Source organism: Ranitomeya variabilis, chromosome 8 (assembly GCF_051348905.1).
Source record: "Ranitomeya variabilis isolate aRanVar5 chromosome 8, aRanVar5.hap1, whole genome shotgun sequence".
NCBI classification, from domain to species: Eukaryota; Metazoa; Chordata; class Amphibia; order Anura; family Dendrobatidae; genus Ranitomeya; species Ranitomeya variabilis.
The window spans coordinates 93,116,831-93,144,406 of record NC_135239.1 but is presented as its reverse complement, the minus strand read 5'-3'; the positions used below and the strand labels follow the sequence as shown (position 1 = coordinate 93,144,406).

The window sequence follows — 27,576 nt, the reverse complement described above, 5'->3', positions numbered from 1 at the left end:
CGCACGAGGAATGGCGTAAAAAATAAATAAAACCAATTCTTCACAGGCTGTTGATTTGTTCATTCTGTGTCCCAAAGATCAAGGTAAGGGTTGGCGCATATTTATCCTGTGGTCTGCCCTGAACGCTGACACCGGGGTTTCTGAAATTCAGATGGGACCGGGACCGTCACTGGAATATTCCCTATACTGAGGCAGATGGAGGCACTGTGGATGCCATATGAACTGTGATCTGGTGGTGTCCGTCATTTAGGATTGCATAAAAGTGCCATCAGCCACAGTTTTGTGCACTTCTGAAAAGTAGGACAACACTGAACAGAGGCCAGACGGAGTCCAGAGTAACAATGCTGCCTCATTATAGTGAATGGATCCCTCTGGGTCTCATCTGAAACACGTCAGTCAGAGATGTAGATGGTAGCAACAAAGTTAGTGCTCAGCGTAGTTAGCTGGATTAATGTGATCCCAAACGTTATGTAAAATGTTCCCAATAAAACCTTGAACTTAATCCACAAAAAAAGCAAGTCCCCACTCAGGTCTGTCATCTGTTAACAGAAATATAGGGGGCTTCCACATTACTGGTAGTACAAAGGCTCTGGAAAAGTGAAATGGCTCCTCACCCACCAAATGGAATTTAGCAAATTCTGTGCTCTCAAATCCAAATGACCCACCCTTCTGAGCCTTAGTGTGTCTAAACCACATAAAGTGCCCACATTGTTGGCAAGTCTGTAGTGATGATAGCCCATCTAATTTACGGGTGCTTGTCTTCAGAAGCAAGAGCTGGTCACTAGAATGGCAGTTTGCAATTTTCAGTTAGCAACATTCACTACTGCTTGCTTCTGGAAAAAACTCAGAGTCAAAATCGTCACTACACCTGTAGATAAACTCCAAAAGGGGTATAATTTTCAAAATGGGGACACTTAAGGGGGATTCTGCTTTTCTAGCACTTAGGGGTTCTGCATAATGAGTTTGCAAACTATTGTAGAAAAATCTGCTCTCCAGGAGGCAAATACCTCTCCGTCCCTTCCGAGTCTCTCTGTATGGCCAAGCAGTACTGTACAGCCACAAATGGGGTATTTCTACATTTACCAGAAATTGTGGGGCAAACATTGATGACATTTTTACCATTTTCCCAGTTTGAAATGGTAAAATTTGGGGCTAACATAATTTTGGTGGTGAAAATTAAAAAATATTTTTTCTTCACTGCCCAATGATATAATATTCTATGACACACCTGTGGTGTCAAGATAATCATTGCACCTCTAGATAAATTCATTCATAAGTTTAGTTTGCAAAATGGGGTCACTTATGGAGGGTTCTGGCATATCAGGTTCTCTGCTAATGTAACATGACACCCTAAAACCAGTGCAGCAAAATCTGCACAGTAATATAGCGCTACTTCCCTTCTGAGCTTTGCACTGTGCCTCAAAAGTAGTTTTTAACCACATATTGGGTATCGAAGAACTCAGGAGAAATTCCACAACAAATTTTGGGGTTCATTTTCTCCTGTTACGCTTGTGAAAATACAAAATTTTCGGCTAAATAACTTTTCTGTGGGAAAAATTGGATTTATTTTTATTTTCACAGCTCAACATTATAAACTCCTGTGAAGCACCTGGGGGATCACGGTGCTCACCACACATCTAACTAAGCTTCCTGAGGGGTCTAATTTCTAAAGTGGTGTCAATTGTGGGAGGTTTCCACTGTTTAGGCACATCAGGGGCTCTACAAATGCAACATAGCATCCGCTAATGATTCCAGCAAATTTTACATTCAAAAAGTCAAGTTGTGCTTCCTCCCTTACGAGCCCTGTGGTGTGCTCAAACAGTGGTTTTCCCCACATATGGGGTATCAGCATGCTCAGAAGAAATTGCACAATAAATTGTTTGGTGCAATTTCTCCCGTTAACCTTATTTAAATAAAAAAATTGGGTCTAAAGGAAATTTTTGTGAAAAAAGGTTATATGTTTATTTTTTCCTTCCACGTTACATAAATTCCTGTGAAGCACTTGAAGGCTTAAAGGGAACCTGTCACCCCCAAAACTGAAGGTGAGCTAAGCCCACCAGCATCAGGGGCATATCTACAGCATTTTGGAATGCTGTAGATAAGCCCCCGATGTATCCTAAAAGATGAGAAAAAGAGGTTAGATTATACTCACCCAGGGGTGGTCCCGGTCAAGGTCCGGTCTGATGGGTGTCGCGGTCCGGTCTGGCACCTCCTATCTTCATCAGATAACGTTCTCTTTATGTCTTCATGCTGCGGCTCCGGCGCAGGCGTACTTTGTCTGCCCTGTTGAGGGCACAGTAAAGTACTGCAGTGCGCAGGCGCCGGGCCCCTCTGACCTTTCCTCATGCCTGCGCACTGCAGTACTTTGCTTTGCCCTCAACAGGGCAGACAAAGTACGCCTGTGCCGGAGCCGCAGCGTGAAGACTAGAAGAGGACGTCATTGTAAGAAGATGGGAGACCGGACCGTGATGCCCATCGTACTGGGACCGCCCCTGGGTCATTATAATCTAACCTCTTTTTCTCATCTTTTAGGATACATCAGGGGCTTATCTACAACATTCCAGAATGCTGTAGATAAGCGCCTGATGCTGGTGGGCTTATCTCACCTTCAATTTTGGTTGTGACAGGTTCCCTTTAATAAACTTCTTGACTGTGGTTTTGAGTCTCTTGAGGGGTGCAGTTTTTAGAATGGTGTCATTTTGGGTATTTTTTGTCATATAGACCCCTCAAAGTCACTTCAAATGGGATGTGTTCCCTAAAAAAAAATGGTTTTGTGAATTTTGTTGAAAAAATGAGAGATCGCTGGTCAACTTTTAACTCTTGTAATTTCCTAATAAAAAATATATATATTTCAAACATTGTGCTTATATAAATAAGACATGTGGGAAATATTATTTATTAACTATTTTGTGTGACATGACTCTGATTTAAGGGCATCAAAATTTAAAAATTGCTACATTTTCACCAAATTTCCTATTTTTTCACAAATAAACACAAGTCATATTAAATAAATTGTATCATTATTGTAAAGTACAATATGTCACATAAAACAATGTCAGAATCATTGCAATCCATTGAAGAGCTCCAGAGTTATGACTTCATAAAGTGACAGCGGTCATAATTAGTGTTGAGCATTCCGATGCTGCAAGTATCGGGTATCGGCCGATACTTGCTGTATCGGAATTCCGATACCGGGATTCCGATACTCTTGTGGTATCGGGTATCGGGTATCGGAACAACATTAATGTTAAAATGTGTAAAATAGAGAATTAAAATAAAAAATATCGCTATACTCACCCGTCCGACGCAGCCGGGACCTCAGCGCAGGAACCGGCAGCGTTGTTTGTTTAAAATTCCCGCTTTTACATGGTTACGCGAAGTCCCGGCTTGTGATTGGTCAGGGCGGCCATGTTGCCGGGCCGCGGACCAATCACAGCAAGCCGTGACGAAAATACGTCACGGCTTGCTGTGATTGGTCCGCGTCCCGGCAACATGGCCGCCATTAACCAATCACAAGCCGTGACGTCACGGGAGGCTGGAAACGCGCTCATTTTAAAAAGGGCGCGTGTCCAGCCTCCCGTGACGTCACGGCTTGTGATTGGTTGCGTCGCGGTCAACCAATCACAAGCCGGGAGGCTGGACACGCGCCCATTTCAAAATGAGCGCGTCCAGCCTCCCGGCTTGTGATTGGTTGATCGCGGCGCAACCAATCACAAGCCGTGACGTCACGGGAGGCTGGACACGCGCCCATTTTAAAATGAGCGCGTGTCCAGCCTCCTGTGACGTCACGGCTTGTGATTGGTCAGGGCGGCCATATTGCCGGGACGCGGACCAATCACAGCAAGCCGTGACGTAATTTCGTCACGGCTTGCTGTGATTGGTCCGCGTCCCGGCAACATGGCCGACCTGACCAATCACAAGCCGGGAATTCACGTAACCAAGTAATAGCGCGAATTTTAAACAAACAACGCTGCCGGTTCCCTCGCTGAAGTCCCGGCTGCGTCGGACAGGTGAGTATAGCGATATTTTTTATTTTAATTCTTTCTTTTACACATTTATATGGTTCCCAGGGCCTGAAGGAGAGTTTCCTCTCCTTCAGACCCTGGGAACCATCAGGAATACCGTCCGATACTTGAGTCCCATTGACTTGTATTGGTATCGGGTATCGGTATCGGATTGGATTCCGATACTGTGACGGTATCGGCCGATACTTTCCGATACCGATACTTTCCGATATCGGAAAGTATCGCTCAACACTAGTCATAATTGAAGAAAATTTGCCTGGTCAGGAAGGTGAAAACAGGCTTCAGGATGAAAGGGTTTTTATACAGTCTAGCATTACTGCTCAGTCTATTAATGCACAGTCAGGTGTTACTTCTTAGTCTAATATTAATGTACAGTCTAGTATTAATTCTATGTCTAATATTAATGTACAGTCTAGTATTAATTCTAAGTCTAATATTAATGCACAGTCTAGTATTATTATTTACTGTGCAATGTGGTTAATTTAATTGAATTCTTCAATTTTTCCTTACAGCAATGCACTGCAAAACTAATTTAAGGTAAGGACTGAAGAAAATAGCATGTGGTAGGTCTTGATTATCAAATTGTCTCACAGTAACACTGGCATTGTTGCCCACAGTAGCCAATCACAGTTTAGCTCCCATGTGTCCAGAGCATTATAAGACATGAAAGCTTCATGTTGTTATAGGTAACATAGGCAGTGATACTGTTGGACAGGTTTGATAAATGACCAACGACCAATTAGTAAGTTCTAAGCATGAAATTATCTACCCAGCCTGCTAAGCTATGTTTAAAGGATACTGCACATTCATTATTATAATGAATAATTCATAGTGGTCATAACCTTTAGTTGTCAGAAGAATGGTGTATCTTTGAAATGCATTGTAACCTCAATCGCCTTTAATAAAGTAAGAATGCACAACCTACAGTCTCCAGATGTGTTGGGGTTTGCGCTGGTCTAAATAATCTCCAGCTTTCCACACTTTCCGTTAAACTCATTAACGATTCCTATGATATTGAGATGAAGAAGGTCTGGCTTTGGCTCGGCTCGAAACCTAAGCTACTTATCTTATGTACCAAATATCTGTCCTGGTCTTGTTAAAGTCCAGAGAGGAGCCATCAACACATTGTACAGTTATAGTTTTGTAACTGCACCAGTCATAACGAAAAATAACATAATGACTTATGTGAGCTGATACATTAGTAACTCATTAGCATTTTATTTCCTCTGCAAACACAGACAAACATTTCCCTTCAGCCTATCCAGCTTATCACTTTTATCTTTTAATGGAGTCATTCTATCAGTTTTATGTGTCTTCGCGTTTATGTACTGAAATAAACAACAACATTTTATGATTAGGTTTGATATTTTAGCAATCTGTTTTTCAATTTAATTTTATGCAAATCTCTCTTTTTTATTTTTTTCCTTTGTCTGTATTTTCCTAATGACCTTTCAGTGTTCTTTTGTTTATCATATTTGTTGCCTCAACTATATTGTAGGGTGATGATTCTCAATGCCATTGCTATAACCTTTAAGGCTGTGTGCACACATAGCAGATTTTTCGTGTTTTTCTGCTATAAAAACCACGAAAAAAACGCTAACATTAGGCATCCTATTTAATAGAATGCAATCCGCATTTTTTGTGCACATGCTGCATTTTTTTCCTGAGCGGAATCGCATTCCAGAAAAAAACGCAGCATGTCCATTAAATTTGCAGAATCACGGCGATTCTGCACACATAGGAGTGCATTGATCTGCTTACTTCCCGCACGGGGCTGTGCACACCATGCGGGAAGTAAGCAGATCATGTGCGGTTGGTACCCAGGGTGGAGGAGAGGAGACTCTCCTCCACGGACTGGGCACCATATAATTGGTAAAAAATAAAAGAATTAAAATAAAAAATAGTGATATACTCACCTTCGATGGCCCCCGCAGTCTTCCCGCGTCTCCGGTGCACGCTGTAGCTTCGGTTCCTATAGCTGGTGTGCGGTGAAGGACCTGCGATGACGTCGCGGTCTTGTGATTGGTCGCGAGACCGCTCATGTGACCGCTCACGCGACCAATCACAAGCCGCGACGTCATCGCAGGTCTGCAGGTGAGCATAACCATTTTTTTTATTTTTTTTTTTATTATTTTTAAACATTCTACCTTTTGCTATAGATGCTGCATAGGCAGCATCTATAGTAAAAAGTTGGTCACACTTGTCAAACACTATGTTTGACAAGTGTGACCAACCTGTCAATCAGTTTTCCAAGAGATGCTACAGATCGCTTGGAAAACTCTAGCATTCTGCAAGCTAATTATGCTTGCAAAACGCTAGTTTTCTGCGGGTATATGCATGCTAATTCTGCATGCGATTTCCGCGGCAATTCTGCAACGTGTGCACTTAGCCTAAAAGTCAGGAGAAAAAGTTCAAGACATATCCCCCATCTAACAGGAAACACAAAAATAAAAGAACATAAATTACTTTTGGCAGGCTTAGGTACACCGCCTCAGGACTTCATTGCCAAAAGATATGCTTTATAATGAAGCAAATAATTTGCTACTTCAGATAACTTATTTCTGTATGATAGTATGCCTCTAAAGAACCGAGGTATGCATCTACTGAATACACAGGTAGAAAATGTTATCAACGTGCTGTTACCCAACAAAATCCAGTATCAGACCTCACTCAGATTGTACGTCCATGCTGTATCCATTCTTTTTCACAGATGCAACATGTACACATTCTAACCTATGGTGCTGTTAATGGATCGCCCCCAAGGGCCATGGGGTACTCGGTACCGGGTCCTGCAGCTCACAGGGGGATATCACTGTGGCTGACCCGGTCCATGGCCCTGTGACGTCCATATAAAAGGGAAAGGTCTTTAAAGGGATATAGTTTGTGTTCGTGACGCCACCTGTCGTATTTGGTCAGGGTGACCGACGCTGCTTTAAGGGGTCCACTAGGGTGATGTCATGGCAGCTAGATGGTATATCTTCCCACAGGTGAAGTATATCCCCTGGGCTTCCCGGTGTGTAGATGGTGGTATGGTGAGAGGCGCAGAGAAGAACGAGGACACAAGGTGGCAGTCTCTTTACCTTTACTGAAGACTTCAGCGTCCACAGTCCAGGGCACCAGATCACGGGGCAGACAGAGCCCGGCCGGTTTGGATGCAAGTCCAGAGTTCCCTTGTTCAGGTGGAAATCAGTAGCCTTCCCTTGCGCTGTGATGTTGTAGTCCCTTACTGCCTATGGTTTCACATAAGGGTCTCACAGATGCGATGTTTCGCTCTCTCTGTACCCCATATAGGATGGGACAAAACCCATATGACTGGTGACTTGAGCCTGTTTATAGGGTCTCTTAGATAACCTGGCTCTGTAGGTGTCACCGTTCCTCCTGGGTGTAGATGCGGACAGGTAACCTGCAATTAGCTGTCCTGCCGGTCTCTGAAATAAGGCGTAGAGGTCCTTACTCAGTCGATGTTCCAGCTACCGGGATTTTTCACCTCAGAAGGAGGCAGCCTGAGCGGGGTTGGTCCCCTTCTGGTATCCTCTCCTTTGCTTCAACTTCCTTCATCCTTGCTGCAATACAGTTCTGCCTTTCAATGTCTCTTTCTGGGAGTTGCAGCTCTGAGGGCATGCACAGCTCCTTTAATCTTCCATCCTCCTCCTCAGACTCTGGTCTGGAACTCACTAGCAGAACTCCTGACTGGAGCTCTGTCAGGAACTGACTCCTGTCTGGAACTAACTAACTCTTCCTACAGACTACCAGTTATATATATATGTGGGGAATGACCTAATAAATAGGAGCAGAAGCTCCCCCTGGTGGCCTGGAGTGTGAATGCGTTGCATGTTTGTGATACCTGGATGCAGTTATCCTTCCTTGCCTCCAAACATAGCATCACTCTCCCCGAGAGAAAAGCAATACCACTTCGACGACCAGGACCCTGGGGCGCCGCATTAACATGTTCGTATTTTTCACGGGCCTTGTGTCTTTGTGGAGCCCTAGGAGACATGTCAATTTTTTACCAGCTACACGGGTTAAAGGTCCCAATACAAGTCTATGGATCTGTGGAGAACATGTACAGCACCTGGATGGCATCATTTTACAGTCTATATGCTTTTCACATTGTAAAATATAGGAGAAGTTTTGTAATTTACTTATTTCTTTATTCATCCTGCAAAAATGGAAAAACACTGATGACACACTGATGGTAAAATGGACACAATCACAACACACTGATGACACACTGATGGTAAAAAAGGACACAAGATTGACACACAGATGACACACGGATGACGCATTGATGGTAAAAAAGGACATAAGGATGACACAAGGATGACACACTGATGTTAAATAAGGCACAAGGATGACACACTGATGGTCATAAATGACACAAGAAAGACAAACTGATAGTAAAGAAAGGCACAAGGATGACACATGGATGACACACTGATGGTCAAGTGGACACACTGATGGTAAAAAAGGACACAAGAGTGACACACAGATGACACACGGATGTCACACTGATGGTAAAAAAGGACACAAGGATGTTACACTCATGGTCAAAAGGACAGAACGATCAGGCAGTGATGGTAAAAAAGGACACGGATGTCACACTAATGGTCAAAATGGACACAAAGATGACACACTGATTATACATTGGTGGCAAAAATGGACACACCAATGCACATAACACTGGTACCATTTTATCAAGAACATGTTTAAACATGGACATGTGAATAAGGCCTAACGTCTGCGTAATATTGCATAATGGCCCAATGAGCATTACGCGGGCTCCGGCGGTGTGCCCGCATCAAAGCCGGGACATGTCAGCTGTTTTGAACAGCTGACATGTGCCCGTAATAGGCACGATAAAGAATATATATACACCGCACACTCTAGGTATGTGAAATGCAATAGTGACAATTTATTAATGATAAGGACAAATGCGTGTTTGAAAGCGACCAGAGGTAATTATGACTTTTCGGCTCATACCAGTGTATGATTAAGGCTGTGGTAGAGCCGAAAGGTCATAATTACCTCTGGTCACTTTCAAACACGCATTTGTCCTTATCATTAATAAATTGTCACTATTGCATTTCACATACTGTAAGATTGCTCTTACTGAGTGTATTGGGGGACACTCGCTTGGCACGGGATTGACGTAGTCAATTTTTCAAACAAAGCAGTCCATACGGTTTATTAAAGTGTCATAAACCGGGTTATGCACAGTTCATTATATACATTTCATGAAACACAATAGGCACCAACTGGTGATATTAACTTGCAGCTTTGTTTTAAACACGTCATTTACGGCTTTGACTCACGGACACTAAACATGCTGGACCTCTCACTTCGCCCAGTTACCATGGGTGTCCGTACGCCGTACACTTCACCAATGTCCCAAGTCACGTACAGCACATATGACTCTGGGTCGCGGTCTCTAATCACGCCGAACCTCACTCCGTTCAGTTGCCGTGGGAGACCACACAGTTCATAGAACATCACAAGCACCAACAGTCTGTATAGTACCTGACGGGAGCTCCTGCTCCACCTGCTGACTCCTTGTCAGTCCACTCCTCCGGGTAAGCTGCCTCACAGGGATCACCAACTTGCCGGGCCGGCACACATTCGTCAGTCCAGACCCACCAAAGGACTGTAGCTTCCCCACACAGTAGCTGTCACTGGCTCTGCAGATCCCGGTTCTCACCTCGTGCTGTTCAGGGATCCGGTCCTACTCCCAGGACCTCCCAAAACCCAGGTTACACAGGATCATACAGGTTTCTAGTCCGGGTACTATTCAGGATGTCCATCCCCAGCTGGGACCGTCCAATACCCAGGTCACCAGTAGCAAAGTCCCACCATGTGCTATTCAGGATTCCTACTCCCAGGAAATCCAACACAGGTAGCCCAATGTGCTATTCAGGATTCCTACTCCCAGGAAATCCAACGCACTTCCAGGACCTTCAGACTCAGGTCCAAACACTGTAACCATAGAGAAACATGTGACCCACACCCTGGTCACATTATATACCCATAACCACTCCCCTGGATGGGAGAGTGGATGTGTGGCTAGTTTGTCCCTCCCATCTCACACAACTAGCCTAGTAAGTCTCCCATACTAACTATACACCATTACACAAACTCGAGGGACTACAGGTCCCAGAACAACCACATTACATCAGACTTACTACGCAGACTCCCTCTGTGACACATACCGGCCATTCACAACACTGCCAGTCACTGTTTCATCACCATTATTACAACAGATATGCCTCCATGCATATCCCAAGGAGCACACACAGCGCCCCCTAGCTGCCACAGGGGTCACTGCACCACAATACCTAGAGTGTGCGGTGTATATACACTCACCGGCCACTTTATTAGGTACACCATGCTAGTAACGGGTTGGACCCCCTTTTGCCTTCAGAACTGCCTCAATTCTTCGTGGCATAGATTCAACAAGGTGCTGGAAGCATTCCTCTGAGATTTTGGTCCATATTGACATGATGGCATCACACAGTTGCCGCAGATTTGTCGGCTGCACATCCCAAAGATGCTCCATACAAGGCAGGATGGATCCATGCTTTCATGTTGTTTACGCCAAATTCTGACCCTACCATCCGAATGTCGCAGCAGAAATCGAGACTCATCAGACCAAGCAACGTTTTTCCAATCTTCTACTGTCCAATTTCGATGAGGTTGTACAAATTGTAGCCTCAGTTTCCTGTTCTTAGCTGAAAGGAGTGGTACCCGGTGTGGTCTTCTGCTGCTGTAGCCCATCTGCCTCAAAGTTCGACGCACTGTGCGTTCAGAGATGCTCTTAGGCCTACCTTGGTTGGCAATTTGAGTCACTGTTGCCTTTCTATCAACTCGAACTAGTCTGCCCATTCTCCTCTGACCTCTGGCATCAACAAGGCATTTACGCCCACAGAACTGCCGCTCACTGGATTTTTTTTCTTTTTCGGACCATTCTCTGTAAACCCTAGAGATGGTTGTGCGTGAAAATCCCAGTAGATCAGCAGTTTCTGAAATACTCAGACCAGCCCTTCTGGCACCAACAACCATGCCACGTTCAAAGGCACTCAAATCACCTTTCTTCCCCATACTGATGCTCGGTTTGAACTGCAGGAGATTGTCTTGACCATGTCTACATGCCTAAATGCACTGAGTTGCCGCCATGTGATTGGCTGATTAGAAATTAAGTGTTAACAAGAAGTTGGACAGGTGTACCTAATAAAGTGGCCAGTGAGTGTATATTCTTTATTGTGTTTAGGGCTTTCTACAACCCATTACACCAGCACCTCGCTCCCTTTTATATCCCGAGTGTGTGCCAATTTTCTTTACATAATAGGCGCTGGCAGAATCACGATCTGCCTGTGCCTATTAACTAGTTAAATGCTGCTGGCAAACGCAGACAGCAGCATTTAACCGGCGCTTCCAGCAGGGCGGCCGGAAATGAGCGCATCGCCGACCCCGTCACATGATCGGGGGTCAGCGATGCTTCTCCATTGTAACCATAGAGGTCCTTGAGACCTCTATGGTTACTGATCCCGGATAGCTGTGAGCGCCACCCTGTGGTTGGCACTCACAGCACACCTGCATTTCTGCTACATAGCAGCGAACATCAGATCGCTGCTATGTAGCAGAGGTGATCGTGTTGTGCCTGCTTCTAGCCTCCCATGGAGGCTATAGAAGCATGGCAAAAGTAAAAAAAAAAAAAAAAAAAAAAAAAAAAATGTGAAAAAAATAAAAAGAATATAAAAGTTTAAATCACCCCCCTTTCGCCCCAATCAAAATAAATCAATTAAAAAAATCAAACCTACACATATTTGGTATCGCCGCGTTCAGAATCGCTCATTCTATCAATAAAAGATGCATTAACCTGATCGCTAAACGGCGTAGCAAGAATAAAATTAGAAACGCCAGAATTAAGTTTTTTTGGTCGCCGTGACATTGCATTAAAATGCAATAACGGGCGAACAAAAGAACGTATCGTCACCGAAATGGTATCATTAAAAATGCCTGCTCAGCACGCAAAAAATAAGCCCTCAACCGACCCCAGATAATGAAAAATGGAGACACTACGAGTATCGGAAAATGGCGCAATTTTTTTTTTTTTTAGCAAAGTTTGGAAATTTTTTTCACCACTTAGATAAAAAATAACCTAGTCATGTTAGGTGTCTTTGAACTCGAACTGACCTGGAGAATCATAATGGCAGGTCACTTTTAGCATTCAGTGAACTTAGCAAAAAAGCCAAACAAAAAACTAGTGTGGGACTGCACTTTTTTTGCAATTTCACCACGCTTGGAATTTTTTTCCCGTTTTCTAGTACACGACATGGTAAAACCAATGATGTTGTTCAAAAGTACAACTCGTCCCGCAGAAAATAAGCCCTCACATGGCCAAATTGACGTAAAAATAAAAAAGTTATGGCTCTGGGAAGGAGGGGAGCGAAAAACGAACACGGAAAAACGGAAAATCCCAAGGTCATGAAGGGGTTAAACATACTTTATGTTCTCAATAATGTCCAAATCTTTACTTTTATTGTTGACTACTCATTCTGTAGGTCACCAGATACTACTTCAGCCTATAAGTGATGGCAGGCTTGTAGGCAGGGAGTGCAGCACTTAGAAACTGTTTGCTATAGCGCATGCACATGTTGCTCTAATGCATGCAGGATCAATTTGATATGGCCAGCTTCAGTGTCCCTGTGCTCCTAAAATACTATAGATGCCATGCATGCTGACCATCTCAACTGTCATGTCGATCATCAACAGTGCACCAATCCAACTGGAAGTAGCACGCTTAGAGGCTGGGGAGTAGTTATGACAAAACATTGGATCACTTCTCCGAGTGCTCTTATATTATGTTCGTGTCCCTGTGGCTGCATGATTTGCGGCTGTTAGACAGCCTGAACACGTGTGGGGATTGCATGTTTGTTAAGGAATCCCCGCATGTATTCAAGCTGTCTAGCAGCCGCAAATCATGCAGCCCCAGGGACTCAAACATAATATACAAGCACTCTAAAAATACTCGGATAACACCCGAATGTGCTCGGATAAGACATCCGAGCATGCTCGCTCATCACTACTGGGGAGGGTGCACTGCTGAACTGTAACCTTAAGAATAACCCTTCGGAGACTGATAGGTCAAGTATTGTGAATCTGAGATTTAGCTGTAACAAGTGCAGAAAAATAACAATAGCCTTACATAAATAGCTAATGGAATGTATGTGGAATATATAGGAAATCTGTGCTCTGGTCAGATTTCTCCTGCATGTTTTATTTTATATATGTAAATGATCAATGGAATAAATAGGACATTTTTGCTTTTGGAGCAGTTACTCCACATATGTTTATTTTAAAGAAACCTTTCAACACAACACTTTCCTATGGTCTTCAATTATACTGTGGACTCTCAAATTACAATATCTTCAATGTATAATATACGTAAATTGACTAAAACCACGTTCAACACAGAAAGCAATGGACACTGATCAGTAGCAAGATCAGCACTCATCGGACACCGCTGGATGAGGACGATGTAGCCAGTCAGCAAGTACCTCAGTCTTCTGAAAGGTTAAGCACTTATTGGCTTTCCAGTATAGCATCTCTGCAACATAGTGGAGTGCTACATGTAATGCCCTTTATCTGGGCCAAAATAGTCTGCTCTTTGGTACAAAAACTCATATTTATCAATATTGTATAATTCTTAGACAGTAAAAGCTTAGAGTTTGCAGTCTTCAATGTGCCCTGGCTACTATGAGTGGTTCATGGAGTTTATTACATTTTGTCTCTCTAGCCTATTTGTGCCTGTGTAACGGTGCCCAGGGTGATAGTCGTGGGCGAGTGTCCTGAGTCTGACACCCTGGTACATTACAGGAAACAGGAACCTGCATTGGGTGTGTATGTGCTGTCCTGTTGTGACTGTAGACACATCCTGACTTCTCCGGTCCGCCATGTTTGCTGTGGCCATGATTCCTTGCGACCCCACGAACAGGAGACCACAAATCCAACTTTACTGTTCATTTTAGTCATCAACACAGCACTGCAGTAGATGCAGACATCTTTCTTTGGGTGACAGAGCAATATCATGTCTTCAAAAAACATTTACAGCGCACAGTTGAAGAAACTTCTCGCGAGCAGAGTGGTTTAAAATGCTGTGAGTTTAGGATTCAATTATTAATTTTCCCATTGTGGTTCTAAGTCGAAATGTTTTCATCTATGAATGAATTAGTATTTTGATCTGTGATCCCTCTGAGAATTCAAATAATAAAAGCTTTTATAATCACTAGCTAAGAAAAAAAAGCACATTTTAATGATACTGGAAATATTTTTCAACACAGCTATTGCTCCTTTTTAATTTGCTGTGAGTTGATACATAGGACATGAGAGGGCGTCTACACCAGTCTGTACATATTGTAATATTACGACGTTCACAGCTTTTTTTCCTGTGTTCAATGAAATCCAATCAAAATGTCTTTTTGCTGTCCTTTAAAGCCTTTAACAATGCTGTTTTTCTTCTGTGTTCCCTTTGAATCCTCAAGGCCTTTCATTACCCTTAATAAAACCTCCTATTCTTGTCTGCATTCAGTTCTCCATGCTTCCCTTTAGAGTACCTGCTCTCTAAAACTATTTTTCATTATATCGACAGATAAGAACAAAATTGTGAACTTTTAACAATCTGAGAATGTTGGTATTACTCTATTTTCCTGTATTTTCAACTGTGCTAGAAGAAAGGAAAATTATTGTAAAATGGGCAGAAAGCAGAAATGACTGCTTTTAAAATGCTAGAATAATTCTAAAATGTAAATTAAAAGTCTTATTTATTACTAATACAATGGTGATGATACATATGCATTGTATACATATCTGTTGCAGAATCAAATTGTTGGTTTGTTGCTCTTGCTGCTGCTGAAACTCCTGCAGCTTCTGCTGTTGCGCTTGTGAGAGGGTCAACTGTCTAATGGGGGCGCCATTAGCATTTATATTTAATAGGGTGCCAACCTCCTCTGCCAGGCAGGGACAGAACAAGGCCTGTTATCAATCTCTGACAATCCTGTTCCCTTCCCTAACAAATTTCACGTTTTATTAGGTACTTTCTCCTTGTTTCCTATAGGGTGTACAGGGATTAGAAGGGCAAGCCTACGTGGGGCCATGGCGCCACTGCGCAGGACTAGGGTGCCAACCTCCGCTGGAAGGCAGGGATGTTTTTAGGCCTAAGAGTAGGGTTAGGCACCATCCTGGACCTTTTTCCAATTTAAACATTGTCACATTTTCTTGGTGATGGTATTGTTTAGTGCACCGGTATTTTGTATCAATAAAATAATAGGTTTCATACAGCTATTGGGGTTTTTTCTGTGAGCTATTTAAAGAGAGACGCCCTCCTCCCATAAGACTGAGAACAGCCTAGAGTCACGACCCACTATCACCGGACAGGTTAAATTTGAGACTATGGCGGTCTCAAGAATTGTATGGCCCCTGACTGTCTCCAGTTGCACCCAGGCCACTGAATAAACCTTAGTGTCCCCATGGATGCAGGTGACCTCGATTTTCCTTTCGGACATTACAAATTTATCTTCCACTGCCCTTACTAGGGTCACCAAGCTCCCTTAATCGACCACACCAAATACATCCTCTACCTCTGCGTTCAACTCCAGAACACACCCACGTAGCCTCTTGCCAGGAGGGTAATTCTTATGGCAAATTGGGCAAACATAGTACAATTGTTCCTCGCAACAGTCTGTATGTACCACCCCTTTAACTTCAGGAGGCTCTGTCCCTTTTTGGGTAACTACCACTTCCCGGGACTCCTTATTGGCCAAGCAATCCACAGCACAGCATGGACCTACAAAGCATGAACTACGCTATTCCCGGCTACAGTCCAATGATGCATTTGCCGCCGCCTCTTTTTTTGCCACAACCCTTATTTGGGTTACCGCCCCTTTTGGGACTCCACCCCTTTAGGGTCACCACCCCTTTTTGGCACTCCACCCTCTTTTGGCAACTACTCCCTTTTGGCATACCGCCCCTTTTGGGACCCCACCCTTTTTTGGCAACCATCCCTATTTGGGTTACCGCCCCCCTTTTTTGGGACAACATCCCCTTTAGGGACACAACCCCACTCTGGAGTACACCCCGTGGACTCCGCACGGTACTCTCAGGTACCAGTTTGCACAGTACAAAAAAACCCCATCTCTTTGGGTATGCACTGGCCCTTTAAGAGTTTGCACGATCTGCACCAATATCCTCTCTCGACATCTCACCAGCTCCTGCTGGCACTACCACAGCTCCTGCTGCAGTTGCAAACCGCCAGCACCTCTGGGTGCTGATCACAAGCCGCTGCTACTGCCACTGCAGCTCTTGCTGCTGCAGAACCTCTTGCTGCAACTGCAGCTCCTCTCAACAAGGCTCTGCATGGTTCCGCACTGCAGACTTCGTGGACCTGCCGATCCACAGCAAATCTTCGTAACCCCACCGAGTTACAGCAATCACATCCATACGTGCTTCCTGGACCGTTGCTTGCAGTCTAGCATCATATGTGAGAAAGCACTACCTGAGTGGGTTGAGGACACTTGCTTGGAAAAGGTATTAAAGCACTCACACACGGTTTCTCACAAAAACAGTATATTTGGTTTAATTAAATGTCATAAACCGTACCATAGGCCATGTTGCATATCACAGGCCTACACATAGTCCATAGCACTTTAACTCGGCGAACAGTTCATTAACGTCAAAGTAACACATAAACCACCGACAGTCTGTTCCAATGACAGAAACTTCTCTGCCCGTAACCTTCTTTATCTGGAGTTATCTTATAGGAGCTCCTGCTCCACACATTGACTCCTGTCAGTCCTGGTTCAGAGGGAAGCTGCCGAACTGGGCTTACCATCCTTGTGACCAGGGCACTTCAGATTGTCCAGACCCGCAGACGGAACTGTAGCTTCCCCAACACAGTAACCATCACAGGCACTGCAGATACGGCCTCTCCATGTGCTATTCAGGAAGTCCAGTCCCAGGCACTTCCAACACACAGGCCTTCAGTCCATGGCCTCACCATGTGTTTCTAGGAATCCAGTCCACTCCAGGTGTCAGGACTCTGAACATTTTTTACCTTTTGTGCATTACTGCCCTCTTCCAAGATGGCGTCTTTGGTCTCATGTGCACTGTGTCTTCCTGCTATAAAACTCTACCCCAGCCTTCAGTCTGTGCTAGAGTATTCTGCCTTGCATCCAGCTCCTGATCTCTGATTACTCCCTGGCTATACACCTGCTCCTGTGAACCTGTGTGGTGATCCTGCTACTCTGCTCTGAGTTCCTGCTGCATACACAAGTTTCCAGTAATCTTGCTTCATCTGCATTTGCTGGACATGTAAGCTGCTGCTGCTTTGCTATAACCTGAGACAATTAACCAGGCCTCCCTGGTTGAGCTAAGATATTATTTGAACTGCCTATAAGCATATCTATCTGTGTCTGGACTAAGAAAGGGATTTATTCATGTCAAGTATCCTCAAGAATAACTGTGCTTCATAGACTTTCTGCTTGATTGCATTTTTCTCTGAATACTGCTAAGCTGCGTTTATTATTTGCACCAAGTGTTGTGGACTTGAGTTTCTATCTGCACCTGTTTGAATCACCGTGTGATAATATAGACTTTACCACTTATAAAACTGTGTCCTGTAGTTGTCTTGTTCCACGCAAAGAGTCTCCTGAGTTATCCCCTATAATTATTACAGGATACTCTAGCCTAGAAAAAAAAAAGGAGACTGCTGGAACAATGACTGCAGAAAGCAGATTAGAGCAGGTGTTTTCCATAATTAGATCACTGCAGAAAGATGTGGAAGGTCTGCAAAAGAAGTTTGGGAGCTTTGAACTCAATCAACAAGTGTTTGGACAGACTTTGCAGGACTTGAGCAACCGCATGGCAGCCCAGGAAAACAAACTTGCTGGCAAAGAGTCCCAGTACGGATGGGCTTTTCAGGACATAAGCACGCAAATAGCTGCACAAGCGACTTTACCCTCTGGGCAACCGCCACCAGCTAGCCCACCTAAGTTGCCCCATTAAGATTTAATGGTGATAGCGACAAATTTTGTGGCTTTGTGAATCATTGTATGCTATATTTTGATGTGCATGCTGACCGTTTTCCTACTGATAGATCCAAAGTATTGTGTGTAATATTGCTACTGACCTCACGAGCGTTAGCCTGGGCGAATCCGATGATTGAGTCTCGTGACCCACGGTTAAATGACTTGAATGATTTCTTGGCCACTATGGCATTAATGTTTGATGACCCTAATCGCCGTGCAACTGCTGAATCTGCTTTGTTGTCTTTACGCCAGGCTAAACGTTCTGTTATTGAGTGTGCCACTGAATTCAGGAGATTGGTGGTAGATACCAATTGGGACAGTTATGCACAATTGCCTATTTTTAAAAGGGGTCTGTCTAGTACTGTAAAAGATGAACTAGCCCGCTCTGAGTCATCACAAGAGCTAGAGACATTTATACAGCATTGTGTGCGCATAGACATTCGCCTTACTGAGCGTAGGCAGGAGAAATTTGCTGCATATAACCGTGTTTCTAACTTTTCCCTTCCTTCCAAAGAGCCTGCAGGTAAAACCTCTCAGGAGGTGGAGGAGGTGCCCATGCAAATTGATTCCGTTCAGAGGCGCAAGATCAATGAGTGCCGGGAGCATCGCTTTCGTGAAAGTCTATGTTTCTACTGCTTCCAGTCTGACCACTTCTTGATCAATTGTCCAAGTGTCCTAGATGGCCTAACAAGGTGCTAGCAGCAATAGGGGAGTATGACAACTGTGATGATGAATCTGACATCTCTGAATGTAGCCTGCCTTTAAACGCTGTATTCCATTCACTTTCTATGACTTCACCCCCCAAGGAGCTGAAGGAAAAGAACTCTCACTGTTCTCTCCCTATTAAGATCCTGTGTTCAGGACAGTGGATTTCCAGTTCAGCTATGATTGACTCTGGTGCAGGTGGCAATTTCATGGATATCGCATTTGCCAAGGAACATGGTATTAAAATTCAGCAAAGAGCCTCTCCAATTACCATGGAAACAGTGGATGGGTCACCTTTAATCTCTGGGCCTGTGGATCAGGAGACCGTACCCCTTGAAATTTTGTTGGAGCCTAATCATCAGGAGCAACTTTCTTTCTTGCTCATTTCCTCTCCTCATTTTCCTGTGATTTTAGGCATTCCTTGGTTGCGTTCTCAGAACCCAATTATCAACTGGGAGACCAAGGAGATTATCTTCCCAACAAGGAGCAACTCAGCGTTAACAGAAGCTGTCCCTGAGTCCACAACTACGGAACCACATGTACAGGTATTTTCTTTAACTCCAGCTTATAAAGAGTTCTCTGACATCTGTGACAAGAAGAATGCAGATCAGCTTCCTCCACACAGGCATTATGACTGTCCCATTGAGCTGCTTCCCGGGGCAGCCATTCCTTTTGGTAACGTATACCCTTTGGCGGCACCTGAGCTTCAAGCCTTAAAAGAGTATATTGATGAAAATCTGGCCAAAGGCATCATACATCCTTCTTCCTCACCAGCAGGGGCACCTATCTTTTTTGTAAAGAAGAAGGATGGGACCCTGAGACCCTGTGTTGACTATCGAGAACTCAATAAGGTAACCGTACGAAACCATTACACTTTGCCTCTGATTCCCAAATTACTGGAAAGAGTCCGCCATGCTAAGGTGTTCTCTAAACTGGATCTTCGTGGGGCTTATAATTTGGTGCGTTTCTGGCCAATCCACCTGTGGATATTAATCTTGTCTTTAAGGGTGGCATGTGGTTCAGAGATCGACGTATCTACGTCCCGGAGGTCGTCCGTCTGCAGATCCTCAAGTTGGTACATGACTCCAAGTTGGCTGGTCACAGGGGGGTACAGAAGACACAAGAGTTCCTGAGCCGATTCTTCTGGTGGCCAACTTGCCTGAAGGATACCAAGGACTATGTTCTCTCTTGCGAGGTATGTGCCCATTACAAGACTCCTCATGTGGCACCTACGGGTCTTCTACAACCATTACCGGTTCCGTCCCGCCCTTGGGGGTCTCTATCAATGGACTTTATTGTGGAGCTACCTACATCAGGGGACATGAATACAATCATGCTGGTAGTTGATCGCCTGACTAAAGCTGCTCATTTTGTTCCATGCACCGGCCTCCCCTCAGCTAAAGATACAGTGAACTTGGTCATACAGAATGTCTTTCGGTTGCACGGGGTTCCGGATGAGATCATCTCTGACCGTGGAGTACAGTTCACTTCAAGATTCTGGAAAGGGTTTTGCTCTGCACTCAATATTAATGTATGTCTCTCTTCTGCTTACCATCCCCAGACAAATGGTCAGACTGAGCGTACCAACCAGATGCTGGAACAATATCTAAGGTGCTATGTCAGCCATCTCCAGGATGATTGGTTAGAGTTGTTGCCGTTAGCCGAATTTTCATATACTAATTCTCAGAGCGCCTCCACTAAATTTACACCTTTCTTTGCCAATCTGGGTTATCATCCATGTATTTTACCTAGGTCTCCAATTAATTCTCCAGTTCTGGCAGTGGAGGAAAGGCTGACTGCAATGAGACAAAATCTGGAGGTTCTGAAGGAATCCCTGACCACAGCTCAAGAACGTTATAAGAGATCGGCTGATAGATTCCGTAAACCTGCACCCATGTTCAAGGTAGGAGATTCCGTGTGGTTAGCAACTAAGAATCTGAAGTTAAACGTTCCTTCACAAAAACTTGGACTTGTGAGCTCTGTGGCCCGCCGGCTGAAGCTGCCTAGGACTATGAAGGTACACCCAGTTTTTCATGTATCTTTACTAAAGCCTGTATCTCCTAATACCTTCCAGGGATGTGTTGTGCCACCTCCGCAGCCTGTGTTGATTGATGGGCAAGAACAATTTGTGGTGGAGGAAATTATTGATTCCAGGATTCGCAGGAATCGGCTCCAATATCTGATAATATGGCAGGGATATCCCCCTGAGGAAGACTCTTGGGAACCTATGGAAAACATCAATGCCAAACAGAAGATTTCACGTTTTCATCAGAGATTCCCTGAGAAACCAGGTCCAGGATCGTCCTGAGGCCGCTTCTAAGGAGGGAGTAATGTCAGGACTCTGAACATTTTTTACCTTTTGTGCATTACTGCCCTCTTCCAAGATGGCATCTTTGGTCTCATGTGCCTCCCTTTTTTTTAAATTGTTTATTTAGAAATTTCAAAATACAGAAAAAAAACACAGTACACGAACATAAATCTCAAGAGGACCAATATTATATATTACCGAAGATGAGTATATCAAGTGCCCTGGTCCGTACAGTGACAGTCCAGGAGTCTTGAGAACGAGCTTACATATATCCATGATAGAGAGACATCAGATATCAGGTAGCAGTCCGTGTATCAGGATAAATCAAAAAAGGAAAACCAACATATATCTAGAACAATATAACAAAGCGGATAAGTAATCCAGGGGATTGCAGAACGAGATCCCCTAAGTAAAACTTCAGGGTTGAGACATTGAGAACAATTGAAGCCAAATAAGGCATGACAAAAGGGTTGCAGGAAGTCAGGAATATCATGAAGGCATGGGTGAAAAATATAAATATTGATTTGAGCTCGAGTCCATTACACTGCGGCCCAAATGGTATGGAAGGTCAAATCTACGTGGAGAGAAACAACTGGTAGAATTATGGGGGGCTCGGTAAAGTGCATTACCAGTGGAGCCGTGTGTGAAGAAATTTATCATGTGTACGTGCGTCCGAGCTGGATAATTCCTCCATCCTATGAATATCCTGATCTTTTTTTACCCATTCACTAAGGGTAGGGGGAGACGTTTGTCGCCAGTATAATGATATCAAGTGTTTAGCTGCGGCTACCAATAGGGGAAGCAGGACATGCTTCTTAGGATTGTATAAGTTTGTGGGAAGTGACAGTAGTACTTCTTGAGGTGTTAGACTCCTTGTGATTAAACCTATCCGTCGGAGGTATTCAAAGATTTTGTCCCAGAATTTAGAGATAATTGGACATTACCAAAATATATGGGCTAGGGAGACCGTGAATTTCAAACATCTCCAACATAGAGGGGAATCAGACAGACCCAGGTGGTTGCAAGCCTCCCTTTTAAGTAAACAAACACAAATACTTGTAGGACTACAGGTCCTAGAACAACCTTGCTTCAGGCTTACAGCACAGACTTCCTCTGTGACACATACCGGCCATTTACAATCCTGTCAGTCACTGTTTCACCATCACCATTACAGATACGCCTCCATGCGAATCCTGAGGAGCACATAAAGTGCCCCCTGGCTGTAACATGGGTCAATGCATCACACAATAGAAAGAGAAGGAGTCCTCCAGCAATGAACAGTTAAGTGTATAAAACATCACATTTATGTACTTGAATTAAAACTAATGAACAGATCCATCATGAAATACCAACTTCTCATTAACCTACGCATTTAAGCAAAGGGAAAAGTGCAAATGTATTTTATATGCCAATGTGGATGTCACAAGCATTCTGGCAGACTAATCAGGAAAATTATTAAAAATGTGCAAACAACATAGTATTAATAATAATCAAATAAAAAATAATAATTCCACATAAGCAAACCTTATTCAATATAGCAAAATAAGGTCTGGGGTAATGTTCAAACCTGAGGGAACTCTAGTTTCCAGTATGAAGGTCCAATACAATTCTCTATTCAGTCATTTCCTCTTTAAATCACCTCCTCTGATGGATCTGTTCATTTTCTCATTACCTCTGAATTTGCAAGAAGCAACCTCTCTCTTTTGAATGTATAGGAAAGCATATAATGTATGTATGTAATGCATTGGGATCAGACACATCAGACAGGTGTTGACTGATGCTTTTTTTTCTCCTACCAATCATTTTAACTTTTTTTTAAACAATTCTAGACGTTTATAAATTGTCTTGCAATCCAACATTTAATGCTATTTTTCACAACTGGAACATAAGGCTGAACATGCGGTTTCTAATAAGGACAATTCTGAACATTTTGAGCTTAATCCAGAAAAATCAGTTTTGTCCGTTTTGGAGTTATCCAAATTAGTGCAATTAAGAACTTTGGAATCAGAATCGTTACCATGGGACACAACATTGAATAACAGCTTTTGTTCTGGTAATCCATATTTTTACCCTGTTCAATTGCGGCATACAGTACTGGACAAATTTCAGTGTCTTGTGGAAAAATAACTAATTAATTTGGATAAATGTACTCAGTCTATAAAATAAAAGAATATCCATTCAAAGGAGAAAAATAAAAACACTGAATAAATAGCAAGATAATAAAGATCTTCTGATTAACTGGATATATTTTATCTTTTTAGAAAGGTATCACACTATGGTCTGGTGCTCTCTGTTTCCTTGCAGTGTTTATCTACAATTCTACTGACCATAGTAAAATGACATGGAATTCACTAGATCTGTAGGGCATTCTAAAACAGGACCTTTGTATAGGGTAATAATAATCCAAGGTGCATTGTATGAGAAACCTCAGAAAATATTATTTTGGCTTTGTTACATATGGAAGCATTGGGCAGCAGGGACCTAACTATTGTCGTCGCAGAGGTCACCACTGCAACTGGGTCCAGTGGGAAAGGGGCTTTCCGATGCCAGCAAATACTTCAGCTGGATGTGCGCCCTAATACAACCCTAACCCAACCCTGTTAGGTGTCGAGTTCCCGCCGATGCACAGGGGAAATCTCGAACCACCTCCCCTGCGGTCTTCCATTCTTCCCCAGCCGCAGAGGAGCCTGCTCAGCAGAGACATTGGTCCCAGCGTCTTGCTCAGGCTGATGCTGAGTGTTTGGTTACTGCTGCCATCCCAGGCTCAGCTATTGTAACCAGCATTAATCAACAGCGAGCAGACGCTCCAGAGACTAAGTCCTCCTTTTTGTCAACTGAGCATGCCCGTGGGTCGACCTCTCATTGGAGGTCGGGGGTCACATGCTCGGGTCCTGAAGCGGCCCTGATTGGACCACTGGGAAGATCCCGGAAGGACGCCACTATAAAAGGTTTGCATGGCGCTCGGCTATGTGCTAGTATAAATCAAAATCATGTATGAGTGGATGTGTGTATGCAATCTGATGAAAGCTCCTAATTGATCCCATTCCCTAGTGTTGTTGTCTGAGTGTGGGGATTGGAGCTAACTAGTGCCAGATTGTGCCATCCAGAACTAGGCACGACAGTACTGCATTTAAAGCAGTTTAAATAGTGCGCTTTCATGGCCCAAGCCTAGGGTGGTTAGTGGCATCCGCCAGAGCGGTGCTGTAAGCACATAGTGCGGTAAATCTCTTGTTTAGTTTCTCTCTGGCACCGCAGTTGAGGCACTGAACGCTAGCCAGTCCAGATGGACTCTAACCCTGTGTCCTTGGGGCAAGGTTTTGAGACCAAAACACTAGCGTTCACTCTGCGGTCCTATGATGCAACAGGGTTCATCTCCTACATACCAGGTGAAGTTAACCCGCGTGTGTTCACATTATACCGCCATACACTGTCCGTCATTACTAAGCAGCAGGTGTCATCTCTGCACGGTGGACCCTGGGCTGCGAACGCACCTTATATCTTCTTTAATATTATTTGGTGCATTCTGCCAGCCCTAACAAATCCTAATCCCAAACCTAACAATAACCTTAACACAATCCTAACCCAAACTTCAACCCTAACTCCAACTGCTAAGAATGGAAAAAATTAAAAAATATGAAAAATGCCCTATTGTTGCTGGGTACCAGCTGGCAGATCTCGGAGGGCACCCTGCACATGCACCAGCCGTTTTATTTTTTAGAAAGATGACGCCGGGCTGGGGGACATATCAGGGGGGTCCACGAATGGTGGAGGTACCAGGGTGTCTCAGGGGGCCTCATTTCTCTCTGATCTGACATGTATATCATGTCAGAAGAGAGAAGTCATTGGAAATTATTTTTTTCGGCTAGCCGTTATTCACTGAATAAACAGCGATCATGTGATTGGGGACCATAAAAACCCTAATCATGTTCTCTGAAGTCTCGGCTAACCCCAGTAACTAAGACCCTGGAGATTTTCTGACCCTGTGTCCACTACATCCTTATTCCTGATTAACTTTCAAAATGGCGATGAGGGAAAAAATACCCTTAGCAGCCAGCTTTTAATTAATATGGGTGGTCGCAAAGGGGTTAATAATACTGGTGACAATAAAGAATTTTATTTTTTGTTAAGCTTTTGAGATTCAATGTGATTCTCTAAGGGTACTGTCACACAGTGCCATTTTGATCGCTACGACGGTACGATTCGTGACGTTCTAGCGATATCCATACGATATCGCAGTGTCTGACACGCAGCAGCGATCAGGGACCCTGCTGAGAATCGTACGTCGTAGCAGATCATATGGAACTTTCTTTCGTCGCTTGATCACCCGCTGACATCGCTGGATCGTTGTGTGTGACAGTGATCCAGCGATGTGTTCGCTTGTAACCAGGGTAAACATCGGGTAACTAAGCACAGGGCCGCGCTTAGTAACCCAATGTTTACCCTGGTTACCAGCGTAAACGTAAAAAAAACAAACAGTACATACTTACATTCCGGTGTCTGTCCTCCGGCGTCTCAGCTTCTCTGCACTGTGAGCGCCGGCCAGCCAGAAAGCGAGCACAGCTGACGTCTGACGTCACCGCTGTGCTTTCCGGCTATGGTGCTTACACAGTGGAGAGAAGCACAGCGCCGGGGGACAGACACCGGAATGTAAGTATGTACTGTTTGGTTTTTTTACGTTTACGCTGGTAACCAGGGTAAACATCGGGTTACTAAGCGCGGCCCTGCGCGTAGTTACCCGATGTTTACCCTGGTTACCCGGGGACTTCGGCATCGCTCCAGCGCCGTGATTGCAAAGTGTGACCGCAGTCTACGACGCTGGAGCGATAATCGTACGACGCTGCGACGTCACGGATCGTGCCGTCGTAGCGACGAAAATTGTACTGTGTGATGGTACCCTTACATAAATTAATTGAATCTTTCAGAGGACAAAGAGCTTTCATGATAAGACATTCCTCTTCTTTTTGTTTACTTAGTACATAAATAATATATAAAGCTAATGGGTGTCTAGTCCAAGCAATAGTGATGTATAAAACATTTATTTCACAGGAAACCTATTTTAAAAAAAAACATAGTTATTTAATTGCCTTAAAAGATGAAAAAAAAGTGTAACAAAAGAATGAAAGTCATGGTTGGTAATTCCTCCGGGAACATTGCTACTTAATTGCTGCAAGGTCAACTGATTTCCAGTTGGAACTCTTTCATAGCTAGATATTTTATTCAGATTTTCACCTCAGTTCTGTAGCACGTTTTGCAGAATTTTCATTTGTTTAGACAAGACTGAAGTTCTACCTTATTATGTATGTTATTAAGTATGTATTGTGATATACAGTGTATAGTTAGCACCTTTCTGTGTTGCTATGCAGGACAGTTGCCTGAAAGCCTACATTTTTCCATCTTGAAATCATACTGTGTTGACCTGATCTGTATGGAACTTGTTTCAGTTTTCATATAAAGTCTGCGTGAAAGAACATCTTTCCAGACTGACCAGTTTTAATTGATATAAACGTTGCATAGCTAAAAGCACTTTCATTTCAAATGTTATTAGAAAGCTTTTAGGGAAATACTTTTCATATTTTAAAACTAAAGTATTTATAATGTATTGCATACAGAAATTAAATCCTAGTTTGATTTTGCATTCAAAATATAACTTCAAATGATACATGTTTTACCACTCTGATGGTCAGAAAACACTCCAGAAAGGAGCAAAACATAAAAAGTAAACATGACTTATTGCTACAGCCATAATGACCAAAGTTGTCAGGAAAAAAAGAATATGAAAAGGCAAAACCCACTTTGGGTACACTGAGATTGTATGAACACTTTTTATAACAAGTATGTACTGTATCTTATAAGTCCTTCCAAGTTGGCAACTTGGCAGCGATAGACATTTGAAAGATGACCTGGCTACTAGGGTTGAGCGAAACGGGTCGACCATTTTCAGAAGTCGCCGACTTTTGGCAAAGTCGGGTTTCATGAAACCCGACCCGACCCCTGTGTGGGGTCGGCCATGAGGTCGGCGATCTTCTGAATCTGGTATCGGAATTCCGATACCGAGTTCCGATATGTTTGCGATATCGGAAATCGGTATCGGAATCCACATTTAAGTGTAAAATAAAGAATTAAAATAAAAAATATTGATATACTCACCTCTCCGACGAGCCCTGGTAGTAATCGGCATCTTCCGTTCCTAAGAATGAGCACGTTCAGGGCCTTAGAAGACGTCACGGCTTTGTGATTGGACGCGGCGGCCCACGTGACCGCTCAGCGACCAATCACAAGCCGTGACGTAATTCTCTCAGGTCCTAAATTCCTCATTCTAGGAAATTAGGCCATGAGAATTACGTCACAGCTTGTGATTGGTCGCTGAGCGGTCACGTGGGCCGCCGCGACCAATCACAAAGCCGTGACGTCATCTAAGGCCCTGAACGCGCTCATTCTTAAGAAGAAAGGCTGCCGGAAAGAA

At 43.7% G+C, this 27,576-nt stretch overlaps 1 protein-coding gene across 2 annotated transcripts in view; it reads right to left on the bottom strand.

Annotated features, from left to right (window-relative positions):
* The window catches only part of KCNT2 (potassium sodium-activated channel subfamily T member 2), a 1,359,842-nt gene that overhangs the window by 1,095,034 nt on the left and 237,232 nt on the right, over nt 1-27,576 (bottom strand). The gene's annotated exons all lie outside the window — the stretch shown is intronic.